The sequence below is a fragment of the Macrobrachium nipponense genome, chromosome 9 (genome assembly GCF_015104395.2).
Source record: "Macrobrachium nipponense isolate FS-2020 chromosome 9, ASM1510439v2, whole genome shotgun sequence".
NCBI classification, from domain to species: Eukaryota; Metazoa; Arthropoda; class Malacostraca; order Decapoda; family Palaemonidae; genus Macrobrachium; species Macrobrachium nipponense.
This window is the reverse complement of record NC_061110.1, coordinates 50,675,507-50,694,630: the sequence shown is the minus strand read 5'-3', so window position 1 is coordinate 50,694,630 and position 19,124 is coordinate 50,675,507. Positions and strand designations below refer to the sequence as shown.

At 37.8% G+C, this 19,124-nt stretch overlaps 1 long non-coding RNA gene across 1 annotated transcript; it reads left to right on the top strand.

The window, feature by feature from the left end:
- The first annotated feature begins 235 nt into the window (after window positions 1-235).
- On the top strand, window positions 236-17,984 carry LOC135218397 (uncharacterized). The gene is made up of 3 exons (XR_010315310.1): window positions 236-348; window positions 17,394-17,472; window positions 17,649-17,984. It is a non-coding gene; the product is annotated as an uncharacterized LOC135218397 (long non-coding RNA).
- The last annotated feature ends 1,140 nt before the right edge of the window (window positions 17,985-19,124 follow it).

Genomic DNA, 19,124 nt, shown 5'->3' with positions numbered 1-19,124 from the left:
GTTGGGTTCATCAAAGCATGTTCGGCGATGGAACTTTTGAAACATCCCAGAATTTTTTTTTACCAAATATCGCTCATTCATTTCAACAATGACATAACCCAAAAATTGAAGATTTTGAGTTATTTATACCACTGAATTTGCCATCTTCCATATTTATTTGTGGTAAGAACGCCATAACTCTAGTAGCAAAACTGGCCGCCAGATGTCGCTCAAGGCATAGTGACTCATTTAAATTCAAACTTATCGTTTGGTTGTCATAGTTCAATTGCGTCTTGACAATTGTAGAGAAAGCATCGTTATTGTTCCTGCAACAGTGACATATTTCTTATTATGACAGTGTTCTGAGAGGTTAGTAATTGTTTGATATCATAACTTTTTGTTGAACAGTGAATGATTTAGACTTGATGCGATTTTGACACAATATTTATTCAATTTCTTGCCTACATATATCAAAATATGACGTTATCGAGATTGCCCTAAAAATCAATATAATTTATCTTAATACAGGTAAATATGACTACTAACTATTTCAAGGCCCATAACACCCTCCTTTTTTAGTATAACTAATGAACTAGGCTTCTGATTAATGTGAAACCGAAACCACCATTGTTTGAGACACCGACCTAATTAAGAAAAATGAATTCAAGCATCTACTCCGCATTATTGTCTTACTTTATATAGAGAAATGTCATCTCAATTTTATGGGCATGGTGAGAACAGAAATTAAGACATGGCAACTAGGCTCAGAATGACGTGTGTCGACCATGACGTGGGACCCGTGACGATTACACCTGCCACGCCCCCCTTTCGGTATGGTTATCTTTATATCAGCACAAGACAATATATATATATTATATATAGATATATATATATATATATATATATATATATATATATATCTAATAAAAGGAGCCCATAAAAACACCAAAATGTAGAGAGAAAAGTACTATATTTCATAGACTGCTGTCTCTCTCTTCAGGTATATGAATGAGAAAAGTTTACAGAAAAGGTGGTATTTATACCAAGAGATTCGTCCACAAGTAAGCCAATTTAGGTCACCCCCGCTGATAATCTTCCTTTAATCTTCTTAAGCGTTGGTTGAATGAACACTGCGTCGACGATGTCCGATGTCCAATTCCCTTTTGAGATGTTCATTACCTGCTTCTCTTTTATTAAGGCCGATTCCATCATTTGACTCTTGTACCGGCAGTTGCTGCTATAAATTACACGTGACATATTCCAGTTTATTCTATGGTTATGTTCATTTATATGGTTGAAAATAGCCGAGTTCTGTTGTCCATACCTAACTGACCGTTTGTGTTGTGATTAACTCTGGGGAAGTGATTTACCTGTAAATCCGATGTAAGATTGGTCACAGTCCTGGCATGGGATCTCATATACCCAGAGTCTTTGGGCGATGTCTTTTGTTGGACGTTAATCAGGGATTTGGCCAAGGTATTTGGGTAGGTAAATGCAAAAGGGTTGGGTTGGATTTCCCAAGGGTGTGAGTTACTCTCTTAATCGTCTCCAGGTGGGGAATTTTTATTTTATTGTTGGGTGTGTCTCTGGTCTTGTCTTTAGGGGGTCGGTAGAAAATTACGTTTGCTTTTTGAATTGCTTTCTCAATTATATGGTCAGGATACTTTAAAGATGAAAGTTGCTTTTATGGTCTTCCCAAAACTCACAAAGACAATCTTCCATTCAGACCCATCGTTTCATGCGCCGGAGCTTTCAATTACAAAATTTCTAAATGGTTAGCTGGCCTCCTTTCTCCTTTTTTAGGCACTTTTTCTCCCAGTCACATCAAACATTCGGAAGACTTTTGTCACAGATTCAGAGAAGCACATATACCACTTCACAACATAAAACTTTTAAGCCTTGACGTAGACTCCCTATTCACAAAAGTACCAGTACAGGACGTTCTTCAGTTTTTAAGGGAAAAATTATCCCCCTATTCAGATCATTTCCCTTTGGCACTTGACAAAATAATAAAGTTAGTTGAATTATGTGCATCTAATAACGTATTTTCATTCGGGGAATCATTCTACAAGCAAAAATTCGGGTGTAGTATGGGTAGTCCTTTAAGTCCTATTTTAGCCAATCTGTACATGGAATACTTTGAAACTACAGTAATAAATGCAATAAAACCCAAAAACATGCTGTGGATGAGATACTTGGATGACATACTACATTTTGGGATATAAGTGGGGTAATTTTAATGAATTCCTCTCAAAATTAAACGCATTAGTGCCCAGCATCAAATTTAAAGTTGAATGGGCAACAGACAACAAAATTCCTTTTCTTGATGTTTTAATAATCAGAGACACGACAGAATACAAATTTACCATATACAGAAGACCAACGTTCTCACTTTACTATATTCACTACTTTAGCTATCATGACAATACTATCAAGATAGGTGTAGCTAGCAACCTATTCTTAAGAGCCTTACGAATTTGTTCCCCAGATTTCCTGGAAAAAGAATTTGAACTAATTCGCAAGCAACTTTCATCTTTAAAGTATCCTGACCATATAATTGAGAAAGCAATTCAAAAAGCAAACGTAATTTTCTACCGACCCCCTAAAGACAAGACCAGAGACACACCCAACAATAAAATAAAAATTCCCCACCTGGAGACGATTAAGAGAGTAACTCACACCCTTGGGAAATCCAACCCTTTTGCATTTACCTACCCAAATACCTAAGCCAAATCCCTGATTAACGTCCAACAAAAGACATCGCCCAAAGACTCTGGGGTATATGAGATCCCATGCCAGGACTGTGACCAATCTTACATCGGATTTACAGGTAAATCACTTCCCCAGAGATTAATACAACACAAACGGTCAGTTAGGTATGGACAACAGAACTCGGCTATTTTCAACCATATAAATGAACATAACCATAGAATAAACTGGAATATGTCACGTGTAATTTATAGCAGCAACTGCCGGTACAAGAGTCAAATGATGGAATCGCCCTTAATAAAAGAGAAGCAGGTAATGAACATCTCAAAAGGGAATTGGACATCGGACATCATCGACGCAGTGTTCATTCAACCAACGCTTAAGAAGATTAAAGGAAGATTATCAGCGGGGGTGACCTAAATTGGCTTACTTGTGGACGAATCTCTTGGTATAAATACCACCTTTTCTGTAAACTTTTCTCATTCATATACCTGAAGAGAGAGACAGCAGTCTCTGAAATATAGTACTTTTCTCTCTACATTTTGGTGTTTTTATGGGCTCCTTTTATTAGATGGAATTCTGTTGTTACAGAACATTTTTACCAGTCATATATATATATTACACCCCCTTTATTCCCTAAACTACACAAACTGGGAACTCTTACCTGTTGCCAACGGTGCCCTGTCTGTAAGATGTCACGAGGCTTATTAAGACTGTGTAAATATACAAAAATATCATTTATTTCCAAAGCAATTGGTTATAACAAAGAATAAAATGATTAACAAGTCATAATGGCATAAATACCCAAATCTGCCCATAAAGAAAACCAATAAGATAACATTCTACCTTCCGGACTAAGGTTACACTCTCAAACCCCAAACAAGTCACATTGTTTAGTATTAGTCAGTTAGAGAATCCCATTCCTAATCAACCATGGAATCGGACCCATCTGTAATAAAGATAATAGTTATATAGACACCCCATGTCACTCTTTTCAAAGTATTTACGTAAAGAGAATATTTCCACACTTCTCTCTCTTTCTCAAAAGGTAACAGATTTTCTAAGTTTTTAAAGAACGTGTCTTACCTTTTCGATGGGCGTTTTCTCCCGACACTTAGGGCAACCGCTTGTTCTCTCCTTTGCACAAAGAATGCGTCTTCCACAAGTACCCTGAACCAGTAGGCCTGTAATACGCGTACAAACGAATGCACATGCCTCGCAAACAGGGAACGACCTCTGAGACAAGTTGCTTGTTCAGCAAATACCATGCTCTCCCCTGTGAACTTTGCAGTGTACCACCCCTTGTCTCTAGGCAAGCAGAGCTATGTGACTTTATTATTATATAAAACACTTTAAACATATTATTAGCCATTCCCCTCTTTCACCTCTTAAGAGGAGCTCGGCTACCCCATGCTAGCACCCGCCTAGCTCTAGACACACAAGCGTCTTACAATATATATAAAACCAGAGGCTGGCTCAAAAAAGAAAATAATGCACTCCCGTCTCACACCATATCGGCAACTAATGCCCAATGTATCACTGTACCACATGACTTAGAGCCACCTCCGTTGCCGGAGCACTTGTGCTTCGTCGAATGCATAAAAGTTTAAGGACTCCAAGTACACAAATGGCGATCAGTATAGCGGCTAACATGATCATTACTATTGGTATAGTATAGCGGTCATCGAAAAAAAAAGGTTCATCTTCACCACTATCTTCGAGTGGCGGGACAGTAATGGACTCCACTGTAGGCGGGATTCGAACCGCCTTATGGCTTCCGTGAAGGTGTCGGTGAAACACCTTTATCGACGAGTTGTAGACACGCCGACTAAGTACCATGGAGAAGTCTGTAAGAATCCTGCAGGAACTGTCAAACAGCTGGGATCCCTGTAGAATGAGCGAATTGTTGTCTCCGTTGCACATAGTAGAAATCTTGCATCTGATGCAGAAGACCGCTGTCGTCATCTCCGTCGATATTACTTGGTATGAATCGGGGAATTCTCTAAAGTCACAATGAGTCGGTAAGTCCTCGTGAGCTAATTCTAGTTAGCAACCTGACAGGTCAATACGTCGAAGAGTAAATATCCGACTTTCACACACATATCTATCGTAAACTAACACACATCCCAGTTCATAGTCAACTGCTGAGGACTGGAATTCCTCACCTAATATATACATAACCTCTACCCCCGTCCAAACCACTACCGTCCCCTGGAAAGAACTAGGAAATGGCCTAAGTATATAACTGTGAAATGGTTTTTTATCGCTAACAGGTATGTCAACAAGTAACCCCTTATCAAATAACTGTACCTTTAAAACCCCATAGTATCTATGAAGTAATTCCCCCGTAAAAATTATATTTGATCCCCATTCATATGCTGCGTCTTTTAAGGTTGACTCCAAAGTTCCCAATGGCAACATTTCCCTCGAAATTTTCCCTTGTGAAGCTGCTATAATTGCTTCTACTTGACTTTTGATCTCATTCAACAAAGATTCTGTTTCTTTTCAATATTCAACAGTGTAGTGTGTATAGTGAAAAATGTTATGGTGACGTCTAGGTCTTCTCGGATCCCTTTTACTGTCGCGTTTAATATGTTACTTGATTTCCTCAACTCATTAAATCCGTTTTCTAATTTCTCATTTCTCCCTCTTAGAGAATTCAGAGCTTTCCCATGTTCGGCGAGTTCCGCCTCTAATATTCCAACCTTCACCAAACTCGCTATTGCCACTCTGCTATGGCTGCAATAGCTACACCCCCCGCCGCCAACAACTGCACTGCCCTTTTCTGTCTTCTAGGCGGGTCCCTCCCCCCAACTGGTTTTGTCTCTGGGACCCAAGTGAGTGTTTCCCCGATCTTGCCTTGGACCCTGTTTGCAGTTATTTTAATTTCCGTTAAGAGACGTCCCAGTGATGCAGACAAGTTTCTTGTAGTCTCAAGTTCGTCTAACGTGTTTATCAGTCCTTCGACTCTGCTTCGCGATCCTTCGAGTTCTAACCTGGCTGAACCCAAACTTTCGAACTCGATGCTCAGCGTAATTTTATCAGATGATAACCATACTAAGTGGTCTTCTTCAATTAGCACTCCGGGCACCCAGGCGTACTTTCGTCTTTGCAAGCGCCACTAATCCCAGGGCGACGATTAAACAATATTTCAGCATCTGACAGAACGAGAAAGAAAAGAAAAGGAAAGCTGTCAGTTGTTTAATCATCTCAGACGACGTTAAGAAAGAAAAAAAAAAAACATATATAATTCAACATCTTTTCCCAAAAAAGAATGTGTACCGTTACAGAATCTGCTAGCGCAGCAACCCTATCGACAAGAAAAAAAATCCCCTTATATGACACGTTCTCGTGAAATGTCATAATCGGCATCTCCGAAAACCGTGCAAATCCCCGACTCATTAATTCCAAAGGGAAGGTTCGCAACCGGACTCCTTACAGCAAACTTCAGCAAAAAAGAAAAACCCACCTATGAACACGTCAGGTGCTTCGCATTGCAGCATAATCAGACCCGCGACGCTAGAAACTCATGATTCTCAAAAAAAATGTTTAGTACTGATCTTCGTAAGCACACCCCCCAGAACAATGTCTTTTCTCGCCTAAAGCAAACATTTGCCGAAAAATATTAACCCCGAAATCTTACGCCAAAACGCCGCAGACTTACATACAATAAGAGAAAAACATTCGAAGGAAACAAAGGAGAAGGAAAAAAAAAATTGCAAAGCCATTCTGTCATCAAATTACAAAAACCGATAACAAGAAAAAAAAAAGGAAAAATGAATGCAATTGCGCTATCATATATTAATTGCCACAACCAATTCTTTTCAATTTCGAGGTATGTGTTAGCTTCGACTGACCTGTTCGTTCATTTAAAACTACAAACCTATTTCCAATTTTCTCTTCAATGACTTTAAAAGGACCTTCAAACTTTGGGCCTAGTTTGTAATTTAACTCATTTCTCACGTTAAGTTTTAAAAATACCTTATCACCGACATTGATCTTGGGATCAGATGATTTACTAATACTCTTTTGAACCATATCTCTGGTTGTGGACTCGAGATTACGGCTAAGACATGCGTGTCTCTCTCTCGTGTGGATATCAGCGCTTCAACTGTATCCTCCCCCTGGTGAGGCGTAGTTAACAAATCAAATGTGCCTCGCGCTGGATAACAAAAGGGGACATTTTAATTGAATCGCTAACCATGGTGTTAATGCTATGTCTAACAACGTTAATATATCTGTCCCAATTTCTATCATTACCACCTACCGTTTTTTCTGAGCGCTTCGAGCACTTTCCTGTTCGCTCGTTCGCACAACCCATTAGCCTCGGGTCTGTATGGAATAATTGTTACTTTCTGTATTCCCATGAATTCAGCTAAACACTCCAAGGTTTTGTTCACAAATTCCCTCCCATTGTCGGTTAATAGAACTTCGGGTGAACCGTATCTGCAAACGATACCATTGAAAAATGCTATTGCTACTTCTTCGGCTGTTTTATGCTTAAGTGGGAAAATTTCTACTATCCTTGTAAGTTCATCTATTATCACTAGCAAGTACTTGTTCGCGTATCTAGACTCACAAAAATTCCCTAAGACGTCCATATGTATTCTCTGAAAAGGTTTACTCGGTATAGGATACGATCCTAATTTGCATGACGTTGTCCTAGCAGGCTTACATGCGTTGCACACCGCACAATTCCTTACGAAATTTTCCACATCTTTACCCATATTTTTCCAAATGTATTTAGCCCGAACCTCATCATAAGTTTTTTCTATTCCCAAGTGAGGACTACCGAACCTGCAATGAACTATATCTAAAACCACTGGAATTAGGACTTTCGGAATTACGATCTGTGTCGTATCTCCTTTACTTTCACTGGTTCTCAACTTATATTTAATTTTCCTAACTAACAGATTTCCTTCTAACTCCAAACCCGAAAAAGGCAAGCTATAACGTTCTTGACTAATTCCCCTCGCAGAAATGCTTTCGCATCTGCTAAGACCTCGTCTTCATCTTGCTTTAGCTCTATGAGGGGTATATCCCATTGTATGGCTTCGTTGGTGACCTGCGCGACTTGGAAACCTTCCGCGTCATGAAAACTCCTGCTCAAAGCGTCCGCGACAAACATTAAATTTGCCCTCTATATATTTGAGCTTTGCATCAAAATCTCTGATAGTTTAAGAAAACCATCGAGCTCTTTTGGGAGACAAATCGGGTTTATTAAAAAGATCGAGTAACGGTTTGTGGTCTGTAAGGACTTCTACTTTATTCCCCATCAGCCAACATTTTAAAATGAACTAAGCTCGACACTATGGCAAAGGCTTCCTTATCTATGGTGGCCATGGACTTCTCGTTACTGCTTTTGTCCTGAACTTCCTGCTATAAAAAGCTATAGGATGAAATTTCCCATCAAACTTTTGCATAAGGCATGCACCTATGCCATTCCTGGCTTGCATCAGTCACTAATGTAAAAGGTTCCTTAAAATCTGGAAACTTCAAAACCGGGGGATTCATTAGCGCATCTTTAAGCTTTTGAAAACTCTCCGCCTGGGATTCCTTCCATTGAAATTGAACGTCTTCCCGCAACACATCAGTTAGGGGAGCTGCTATGTTAGAAAACCCTTTTACGAACCTCCTGAAGAAACCGGCGATACCCAGGAATGACTTAATCTCTTTCTTTGATCTGGGGATGCGAAAATTCGCTATTGCTTTGACTTTATCGTCATTACTCTAACCCCTTCCTTAGATATGACGTGACCCTAGATATGTGATCTGCTTTTTCAAGAACGAACACTTGGCTAGCTTGATTTTTCAAACCCGCTAATCTAAGCCTCCTAAGTACTTCTGTAAGCACTTCCAGGTGTTGCGCGATCGTGTCCGTTGCGATCAGGATGTCATCCATATACACACATTTTTGCCCAATAACCCGTGCAAAACTGTGTTCACCAACCTGGTAAAAGTCATCGGACTGCCCGATAAACCGAAAAGGCATTCGCGTAAATTCATAGTGTCCCTTGGGCACTGAAAAGGCGGTATATTCCTTGCTACTCTCGCTGAGAGGGACCTGTAAGAAACCTTGCGCCAAATCAATTGAACTATAAATATTATGTCCCCCAATTTCGAACAAAAAGATCTGGTATGCACGCAACTGGGTAGCGGTCAGGGATCGTTTTTCTCATTTAAACGTCTAAAATCGACGCATACACGGACCGAACCGTCTTTCTTAGGTACCGCTAACAAGGGAAAGTTGTAAGGAGACACACTGGGTCTAATGATTCCTTCTTCTTCCCATCTATTAACTTCTTTCTCTACCTGTTCTCTGATTTTGAAAGGTATGCGATATGCAGGAATATAAATAGGTTTTGTGTTGCTCTCCAAATTTACCTTATGCTCTAAGACATTAGTCAACCCCAGTTTATCACCTTGCAAGGCTACCGTATCCCCAAATTCCGCCAAGAGCCCACTTATCGCTTCAACGTGTTCGCTATAATCGGCATTAGCCAAATGTTCACTAAATGTTTGTTTCCTTGATTGTATTTCTGCCTCCGAAAACTCAGGTTTCCCCTCTACGATAGCCACAGAACCACTATCGCAGTTCCAATCATGGAAGTCTACTATATATGTATTTTTCTGGTATCTCCTAACTGTATCATTACAGTTTAATAGCTCCACCCACGTAACCCCATTCTTGGATACACTGTTCACCGATGCCGTGCTAACAACTCCCCTGAGCTTTTCACTGTTTTCAATAACACACACATCTGTGGGTTTTCTCATTTCCTTCAATTTAACTTTTACCATAACCTTTGAACCTGGTAGTAACATAATGTCTTCAAATAAAACACCTCTATATTTGTGGTTAGTATCTCCCCTTGCCACCGCCCCATACAAATTACCACCCTCAGTATTATCCCCAGCATTGTTAGTATCAGAAACAACATCCATATTAGTATCATCACCAGTATTGTTAGTATCATTGTTACCACTATGAACTCTGATAGAACTCCGTAATCATCTCCCAGATCACCAACGTGTGTTTTAACATTACCTTTCCCCATAACACTCGTATCACCGCAATTAATACCACCGAGCACCTCTCCTCTTTCAATAACCTCCATGTCCTCCATTCTATTCACGTCCTCATAAGGTATGAGGTAATTCATTTTCCCGATTGTTATCCCATTAGCACCCGCATGGACCGAAATCTTGTGTCTTCTACAAGCAGGATGACCCAACAAGATTTTATTACCTAAGGCAATTCCTTTTATTACCAAAAAGGTTCTGTTAACACTCTGTCACCGAGAGCAAACCTTATTTGTAACACAACCCAGGGTGTTTTAATCTATGGGCTTGCACATCACACACCGTCTCCGTAGAGGGCTGCAAAGGGTAATTGGAGAACATGGATTGATACAAATTATAGTCCATTAGATTTATTGATGCCCCAGTGTCTATGAAAACCGGGATATCCCACATCCCCTACTGTTCCATAGACTATGGGTTGGGCTCTGGGGCGTCCCCCACGAGACCACAATGGCATGTACCAATCACCTGTACCCTTTTTGTTGATCGGGCTTCCAAAAATTTCGCCGATCCCTTTGCCCTCTGGTTTGACCTGCTGGGAAGTTCTCACATTATAATTACCAGAACCTTGCGGTGCAGGCCTCGCCTCTCTCCGTATCTGAGACGGACAAGACTGCCAATAATGCTCAGTACTTTTTTACACATTCCCCGCAATATTTAACCCTACACAATTTCTTTGGATGTCCTGGTTTATTGCAGTTGAAACAACGCAACTGCTGTTGCTTTTGATCGAACGATCTCTTGTTATACTCAACTTTTGCACACAGACGATGAGAAGAGAGTTCCGTGTCTCTCTGTACTCTATCCCTCGGGCCTGTCCCGTTAAAAATTGTGCTATCTACGGTGGGACATTTAGACCTGTGTTTATCTATTTGGGTATAAAGTAATTCTTCGTCTGAGGTAGGCTCAACCTTTTCATCAAAGCTATCCACTATTGCATCGGGTACCTCGTGTAAGAGCAGGGAAAAAATAGATCAGTTTATGAACATTATTTAGAGGGAGATTATCCCCTGTAACCCATTTAGATGTTTTCAATTTTCCGCTACCCAATCTGCCACTGCGTCAAACAGCTTTGAAACTATGTTCTACAAGGCTATTAGTGCCTTTCCGTAGTTTATAAAGACCTCGAAGGTCTCTCACCATATCTCCGTGTTCCTTTGAGCCATATGCTGTTTTCAAAAATGTTTTTTTTTTTTTTTTCTGTGCAAGTCTGTCCAGGTACGACATTTCGTAAATTGGAAACTCCTTGACCTATGACTGAGGTCTCCCTTATTGAAATCTAGCAAAGCTTTCGCCTCTCTGAATGCCTCTACATCGTCTACTATATTCTTTCCCGCTAAATAGTTATTAACTCCCTCTATGAAAATATTCAAAGGTTGTGACAAAGCGCCATCCACGATCCCTTTGAACGGGCTGACCCCCGCAGAAATGTTCGTCACGTGATGTAGTAGCGTCGTCGGTTTGGTATCTGCCATTTTATCTTGTTTCCCAAGGCTGTTCCCCGATCTCAATAACATCAATGTACTTATATACACTAAACCCAATCAAGGAGAAAAAAATTTTCCAACAACAGATAACAAAAGGTAGGCGTGCCCCGTCCCCAATCACAAAATCAACCCCACGAAAATGACAATAAAAAAAAATAATAATAATAAGAAAGGGATAGGAAAAGTAAGAACGTAAGGTGTTTCCGAGCTAACTCGCCTCTCTCTCTCTCTCTCTCTCTCTCTCTCTGGCACGACTTGCCGCAAAAATCCCACTCAGGCAAGTTCGCCACACACAAACACAAGGAACATGAACAAGAACAAAAAGTTAAAGAAAATCCCCAACAAACAAAAAGAGGAAAAAAAAAAGAAAAAAAAGAAAAAAACAAAAACTCGAAAATACACTTACGTCTTCATATGACCGTTAAACCGAATTCACATACACCGCAAACATGCGCGAACTGCGAAACACTTTAATATGTCGAAAACTAAACTTTTCTTCCCCCCCCCCCCTTTTCTCTCTTTTTAAACACCTTTATTCCGTAATCTCAAGAAATCAACTGGCTTGGCTTGGGAGAGGAAGACTGTCTGAGGAACAGCTTCTCTCTGTCGAATCAGCAGTAATGACCCTGAGTTGCCTGTGACATGATTAATAAACCCAACCCTTCTCCTATCAAAATAAAAAACCGAAACCCCCTATTTCTAACTGGTCACCAGTCCCTTCGGAGCGTACCTACAGCTTGAAAATATATAAAAAGCCTTTACCGCTGGCACCACTATTACACCCCCTTGTTTTATTCCCAAAACTACACAAACTGGGAACTCTTACCTGTTGCCAACGGTGCCCTGTCTGTAAGATGTCACGAGGCTTATTAAGACTGCGTAAATATACAAAAATATCATTTATTTCCAAAGCAATTGGTTATAACAAAGAATAAAATGATTAACAAGTCATAATGGCATAAATACCCAAATCTAATCTGCCCATAAAGAAAACCAATAAGATAACATTCTACCTTCCGGACTAAGGTTACACTCTCAAACCCCAAAACAAGTCACATTGTTTAGTATTAGTCAGTTAGAGAATCCCATTCCTAATCAACCATGGAATCGGACCCATCTGTAATAAAGATAATAGTTTATATAGACACCCCACGTCACTCTTTTCAAAGTATTTACGTAAAGAGATATTTCCACACTTCTCTCTCTTTCTCAAAAGGTAACAGATTTTCTAAGTTTTTAAAGAACTTGTCTTACCTTTTCGATGGCGTTTTCTCCCGACACTTAGGGCAAACCACTTGTTCTCTCCTTTGCACAAAGAATGCGTCTTCCACAAGTACCCTGAACCAGTAGGCCTGTAATACGCGTACAAAACGAATGCACATGCCTCGCAAACGGGGAACGACCTCTGAGACAAGTTGCTTGTTCAGCAAATACCATGCTCTCCCCTGTGAACTTTGCAGTGTACCACCCCTTGTCTCTAGGCAAGCAGAGCTATGTGACTTTATTATTATATAAAACACTTTAAACATATTATTAGCCATTCCCCTCTTTTCACCTCTTAAGATATATATATATGATATATATATATATATATATATATATATATATATATATATATACCTTTGATAGAGATTAGGTGTTTTTATTTTTCAATACAGGTATGTAGTCATTAGTGGGTTGAAGTTATGGAATGAAAAAATGTTAGGTCTGGCAAAGTTGAAATTGGTCATATATTTATTATTCCCCCTGATTTCAATAACTTCACGAAGTAATTCTAGATAAAGGGTTTAATCGTGGCTATATGTGAATTGATTATTGGTGAATATGATTGGTTAAGGGTGCGCACATAGTATGATCATTATAAATATTTAATATGGCTGAGGACTGGATGGAGGTGGAAGGATAGTAATACTTTATTAACAATAAGTACATTGTACATAGATAGTAGTATAGCAGCTAAAATTTTAATGGGAATAAAGTTACAAGACTGAAGTAGAATATATATATACATATATAAGTAAATATATATTATATATATATATATATATATATATATATATATATATGTATGTATAACTGAATCACGAAAGTTAGGAACGTTGATAAATCCAAAAATAAAGATAAATGCCACGAAGGAAAAATAAACGAAGGAGGTCTGCAAGATCTTTCGACTTTAAAAGTCCTTTACTGAGCAGATACTGCATAAAATACGAGAAAAGACAATACAAGAAGGTTCGTATAAACTGACAGATAGGGATTATAAAGGGATTAGTACCTAGAATCCGACACACCTGGAAGATAAGAAACCTTCCCAAACAAGCATAAACAATGGGAGCAATTAAAGGTTTAAGACAATCATCTCAGATACAATTTCCAGACGATTAAAGGATTATAGGTGACAGCTATTCGGAACTTGGTAAACAAACCATATTCACAATATATGACAGACATACATTACACAAATTTAATAACTCTAAGGCAACTGAGTTTTTATTTAAGTCAGTAATTATATCTTTGAGGTCATTCTTAAACATGTTACAGATACAAGGGTCTAAATGAAAAAGGCCACGACTAACATTGAAATTACAATGAAAAGTAAGTTGTTTTAAAGCAGATTCTAAAAGATTTCGTGATAAGACATCTCTTGGACCATGCAATTACTGAACTAATCCAATCCAACTTAATTCGGTGGTTGTTTTTACTTAAATGAATGAATAATGCATTAGATTTTTGCCCAGTTTTTACAGAGTATTTATGCTGGCTTAGCATTACTTCTAAGCCTTTGCTGGACTGTCCGAGATAGAATGAGGGACAATCCATACATGGAATTTTATATATTATGTTGTTGCTTTCTCTAGGGCCATTTTTTATTAACATTCTTTTTAGTGTGTTATTATAGGAAAAAACAAGGTTGACATTAAAAGCTTTTAACAATGGTTTAATGGTTTCAAATCCGTTAAAATAAGGCAAACTGAGAATGTTCTTAGAATTTTCTTTCTGTGTGTTATTTATAGTATAAAACTTTTTGTGGGCTTTATTATTCATGCTGAGTTAGTTCATTACTAAGATATTCTAAAATCGAGTCTAAGTAAATTTGAAAAATATTGTGATCTTCCTCAAAATCATGTTGACATGATTAAAGGTATTGTTTACGGAGCTGCCAATGTTAAGCATGAAAGTAACTTCCCTGCTCGCTATAACGAAAAGTTTGACCGATCTTAAAAAGGACAATACTATCCACATTACAAAAGCTGATAAGTCAAATAGTATAGTAAAATTTTAGATCAAAGCTGACTACATATCACGTATGCAAGCCCTACTGGACGATGATGTGACTTATAAAAAACTAACAAAAATCCTCTTGATCAAGTCATAAAAAAAACTTCCAATAGCATAGTGAAAAGTATCCTTAAAGATAAAACAGAACTACTAGGCAAATTGTCAGTCAAATCTCCTTCCTTACCTTACTTGTACGGATTAGTCAAAACGCACAAAGAAAATAACCCTATGCGGCCTATTATCAGTACTGTTGGTTCAATTTCATATAAACTCTCGAAATATATCACTAAGATCTTGTCCCCGTTACTTGGAACCATCTCCGATTCTCATATATATAATTCTCTAGATTTAGTTGATAAATTAAACAAAATTGCTTTGCCCTACTGATAGATTCGTTAGTTTTGATGTATGTTCTATTTTCACTAAAGTCCCTATAGACTCGATTTTAGAATATCTTAGTAATGAACTAACTCAGCATGAATTACTTCTACCTATAAGTCACATTATTTCACTCACGAGTTTGTGCATTTGTGATTGTAAGTTTATATTCAATGGTGAATTTTATCAACAAATATTTGGCATGGCAATGGGAAATCCTTTATCACCATTACTCTCAAACCTGTATATGGAATTCTTTGAAAAACGCTACTTACCTAATATCATTCATATTCATGTAAAGTGGTATCGTTACGTTGATGATTGTTTAGCTGTTCTTCTGTCGTATTGATGTAAATGATTTACTCTCTAAATTAAATAACCAGGTACCATCGATTAAGTTTACTCTAGAATTAGAGACAATTGCCTCCCTTTCTTAGACGTTTTGAAACATAGAGAACCATTTCAATGTAAATTCAGTATTTATAGGAAACCGACTAACAACTTAACTTATGTTCATTTCTTCTCAGGCCACCATCTTAATATAAAAATATCAATTTTTTCCTCTATGTTTTTACGAGCATTGCGAATTGTCAGTCCACAATATTTGGATCAAGAAATTGAATACATAAGAAAAATAGGGAAAGATTTATGCTATCCTTCACATATATTAGACATTTGTTATAATAAAGCCCACAAAAAGTTTTATACTGTAAATAACACACAGAAAGAAAATTCTAAGAACATTCTCAGTTTGCCTTATTTTAATGGATTTGAAACCATTAAACCATTGTTAAAAGCTTTTAATGTCAACCTTGTTTTTTCCTATAATAACACACTAAAAAGAATGTTGATAAAAAAGGAAAAAAATGGCCCTAGAGAAAAGCAACAACATAATATATAAAATTCCATGTATGGATTGTCCTCATTCTATCTCGGACAGTCCAGCAAAGGCTTAGAAGTAATGCTAAGCCAGCCATAAAATAAAACTACCTCTGATAAAAACTGGGCATAAAATCTAATGCATTATTCATTCAATTTAAGATAAAACAACCACCGAATTAATTGGATTGATAGTTCAGTAATTGCATGGTCAAGAGATGTCTTATCACGAAATCTTTTAGAATCTGCTTTAATACAACTTACTTTTCATTGTAATTTCAATGTTAGTCGTGGCCTTTTTCATTTAGACCCTTGTATCTGTAACATGTTTAAGAATGACCTCAAAGATATAATTACTGACTTAAATAAAAATCAGTTGCCTTAGAGTTATTAAATTTTGTTGTAATGTATGTCTGTCATATATTGTGAATATGGTTTTGTTTACCAAGTTCCGAATAGCTGTCACCTATAATCCTTTAATCGTCTGGAAATTGTATCTGAGATGATTGTCTTAAACATTTAATTGCACCCATTGTTTATGCTTGTTTGGGAAGGTTTCTTATCTTCCAGGTGTGTCGGATTCTAGGTACTAATCCCTTTATAATCCCTATCTGTCAGTTATACGAACCTTCTTGTATTGTCTTTTCTCGTATTTATGTCAGTATCTGCTCAGTAAAGGACTTTTAAAGTCGAAAGATCTTGCAGACCTCCTTCGTTTATTTTTCCTTCGTGGCATTTATCTTTATAATATATAATATATATATAATATATATATATATTATATATTATATAATATATATATATAAAGAGAGAGAGAGAGAGAATCTGATAATGAATAATATATAACTATACATGTCAGTGATGGTACACCATTAAACATGACAACATGATACTAACCTTTACAATCCAATCTTCAGTTTATTGTTGTCTTGTTCCCTCTTGTAGTATGTTAAGAGTCGCAACACAAAAGCATTACGACAACCTTGTGGACAATGGTGAAGCATTCTAGACATGATATCAAATGTCAATAATAGGCAGTAAGCAAGGTGTCAGCAGGAGCCCTTGTCAATGCGTGTATCTAACAGACATGTACCTTCCCTAGCACGATCACCTCTCTGACTTCCATCCGATTATTTTTATTTTTTCTTCTTTTTCGTAAGAATTAACTATTGATTGAATGATAAACCCAAGTGAGGCTAAAAATGAGTTTATTCAGACATAATAACTAATCAGTATCTTTAGATTCCATCAAAGAGCAGTATAATTCACTACAACTTATATATTATTTGATAACCATACAGCAAGGGGACGTGGCAGGTGTAAACGTCATGGTCGACACACGTCATTCTGAGCCTAGTTGCTAGGTCTTAATTTCCGTTCTCACCATGCCCATAAAATTGAGATGACATTTCTCGATATAAAGTAAGACAATAATGCAGAGTAGACGCTTGAATCCATTTTTCTTAATTAGGTCGGTGTCTCAGACTCTGGTGGTTTCGGTTTCACATTAATCAGAAGCCTAGTTCATTAGTTATATTAAAAAAGGAGGGTGTTATGGGCCTTGAAATAGTTAGTAGTCGAGGTAAACAACTGTTACAGTTGGCATTGAAGTCGGTGGAAAAAACAAAAGAGGCATCATCGCAGGAGACTGAAGTGACTGAAAATGTCTCTGAGTCAGGTAAGCCGCTGAAGGATTAAGATTTGTCTATTATTTCATATAATTAAATCAACGATGATAGAAATTTTTTACCTTTAAAATATTTCCTATGTAATGCAAGTATGATAATTATAATTGACATCATTACTGTAGGGAATACATGTTACATAATAATTATGTTGCTTACATTGTTGCAGGAAAGAATGTCGAAGTCCTAGCAAACCAACACGAGACACCACCAAGTTCTTCCCAGAACACCAAGAGTGTAGAGATGCCGACAATGCAGTGCAGAAATTAAGGTGAAAGTTCATTATCAAGGCATAGTTCTACATCAAGCAGTACCTCTTTATCAAGCAGCAGTTCCTCATCATCCTCGTCATCATCATCAACTCATGCAGCATCACCAGATGTGCTTAGACTCTGATGATTCAGTTGCAGATAAGAACTATGAACCAAATTATGACGAAGATCCAGAAGGAGTTGATAGTAATGACGATGACTCTTCTCTAAATCAAACTTTTGACGCTTGTACACTTTGATTTGTGACGCTGCTACCCACTTGGAAATATGAGCTACATTACTTGGAAATAGTGACGCTGCTACACTTGGAAATAGTGACGCTGCTACACTTGGAAATATGATGCTGCTAGACTGGAAATAGAGCGCTGCTGACACTTGGAAATAGTGATGCTGCTAGACATGGAAATAGTATGCGACACGCTGTGTGTGCTACACTTGAAACATAGTGATGCTGCTCACTGGACATAGTGACGCTGCTAACATGGAAATAATTGGTCACCAAAGTAATTAGAAAGCAGCAGCTAAAAGGGGTCGAAAAAAGGAAAGAAACAAAAAAGACCTGAAAGTTGGGGCGGGGCGAAATGTTAAGTCTCCAGAAAAAAAACTACGAAATGAAGGAAAACGGTATGTAATGCATACCAAAGAGAGAAAAGAACGGGAAGAAAGAAAAGTAAAGCCGCCTTGCGGGGAAAAATGCAGGTTGAGGTGCTCAATGAAATTTACTGAAAAACAAAGAATGCCCATATTTGCATCCTACTGGGAATTGGGTGATATTGACAAACAAAGAGTTTATTGCTAATGCAATTGATCAAATTGTACCAAAGTACAGATTCGTGTCGGAGGTACAAGACAACAAAGAAAACGTAACAATGCTTTCTATTTCAAATTGAATGAAGGAAGAGTTAGGGTGTGTAAATTGTTTTTATAAACACATTAGATATCAATGACCTCCCTATCCGCACAGTCCTGGAAAAGAAGAATAAAGTTTGTGGAAATTTGATTGAAAATGATCTGAGAGGTAAGCACAGTAATCACCACACCGTTGATGAAGGTATCAAGGACGGAATGAAGGCTCATATTGATTCCATTCCAAAAATTGAGAGTCATTACCTCAGGGCTAATACATCGAGAGTTTTCATTGACGGAAGCAAGACTGTTGCTGATATCCATAGAGATTATGTTTCAAAATGCAAAGAGAATAATGCACCGTTTGGGAACTACTCTATGTTCTACAAGGTGTTCACTGAAGATTACAATATTTCTTTTTTCACCGCAAAAAAGATCAATGTGACACATGTGCAACCTTTGAAAATGCAAGCAAAACTGAAAAAAATAGTCTGCAAGAGAAGTATGATTAGCACCAAGTTAAAAAA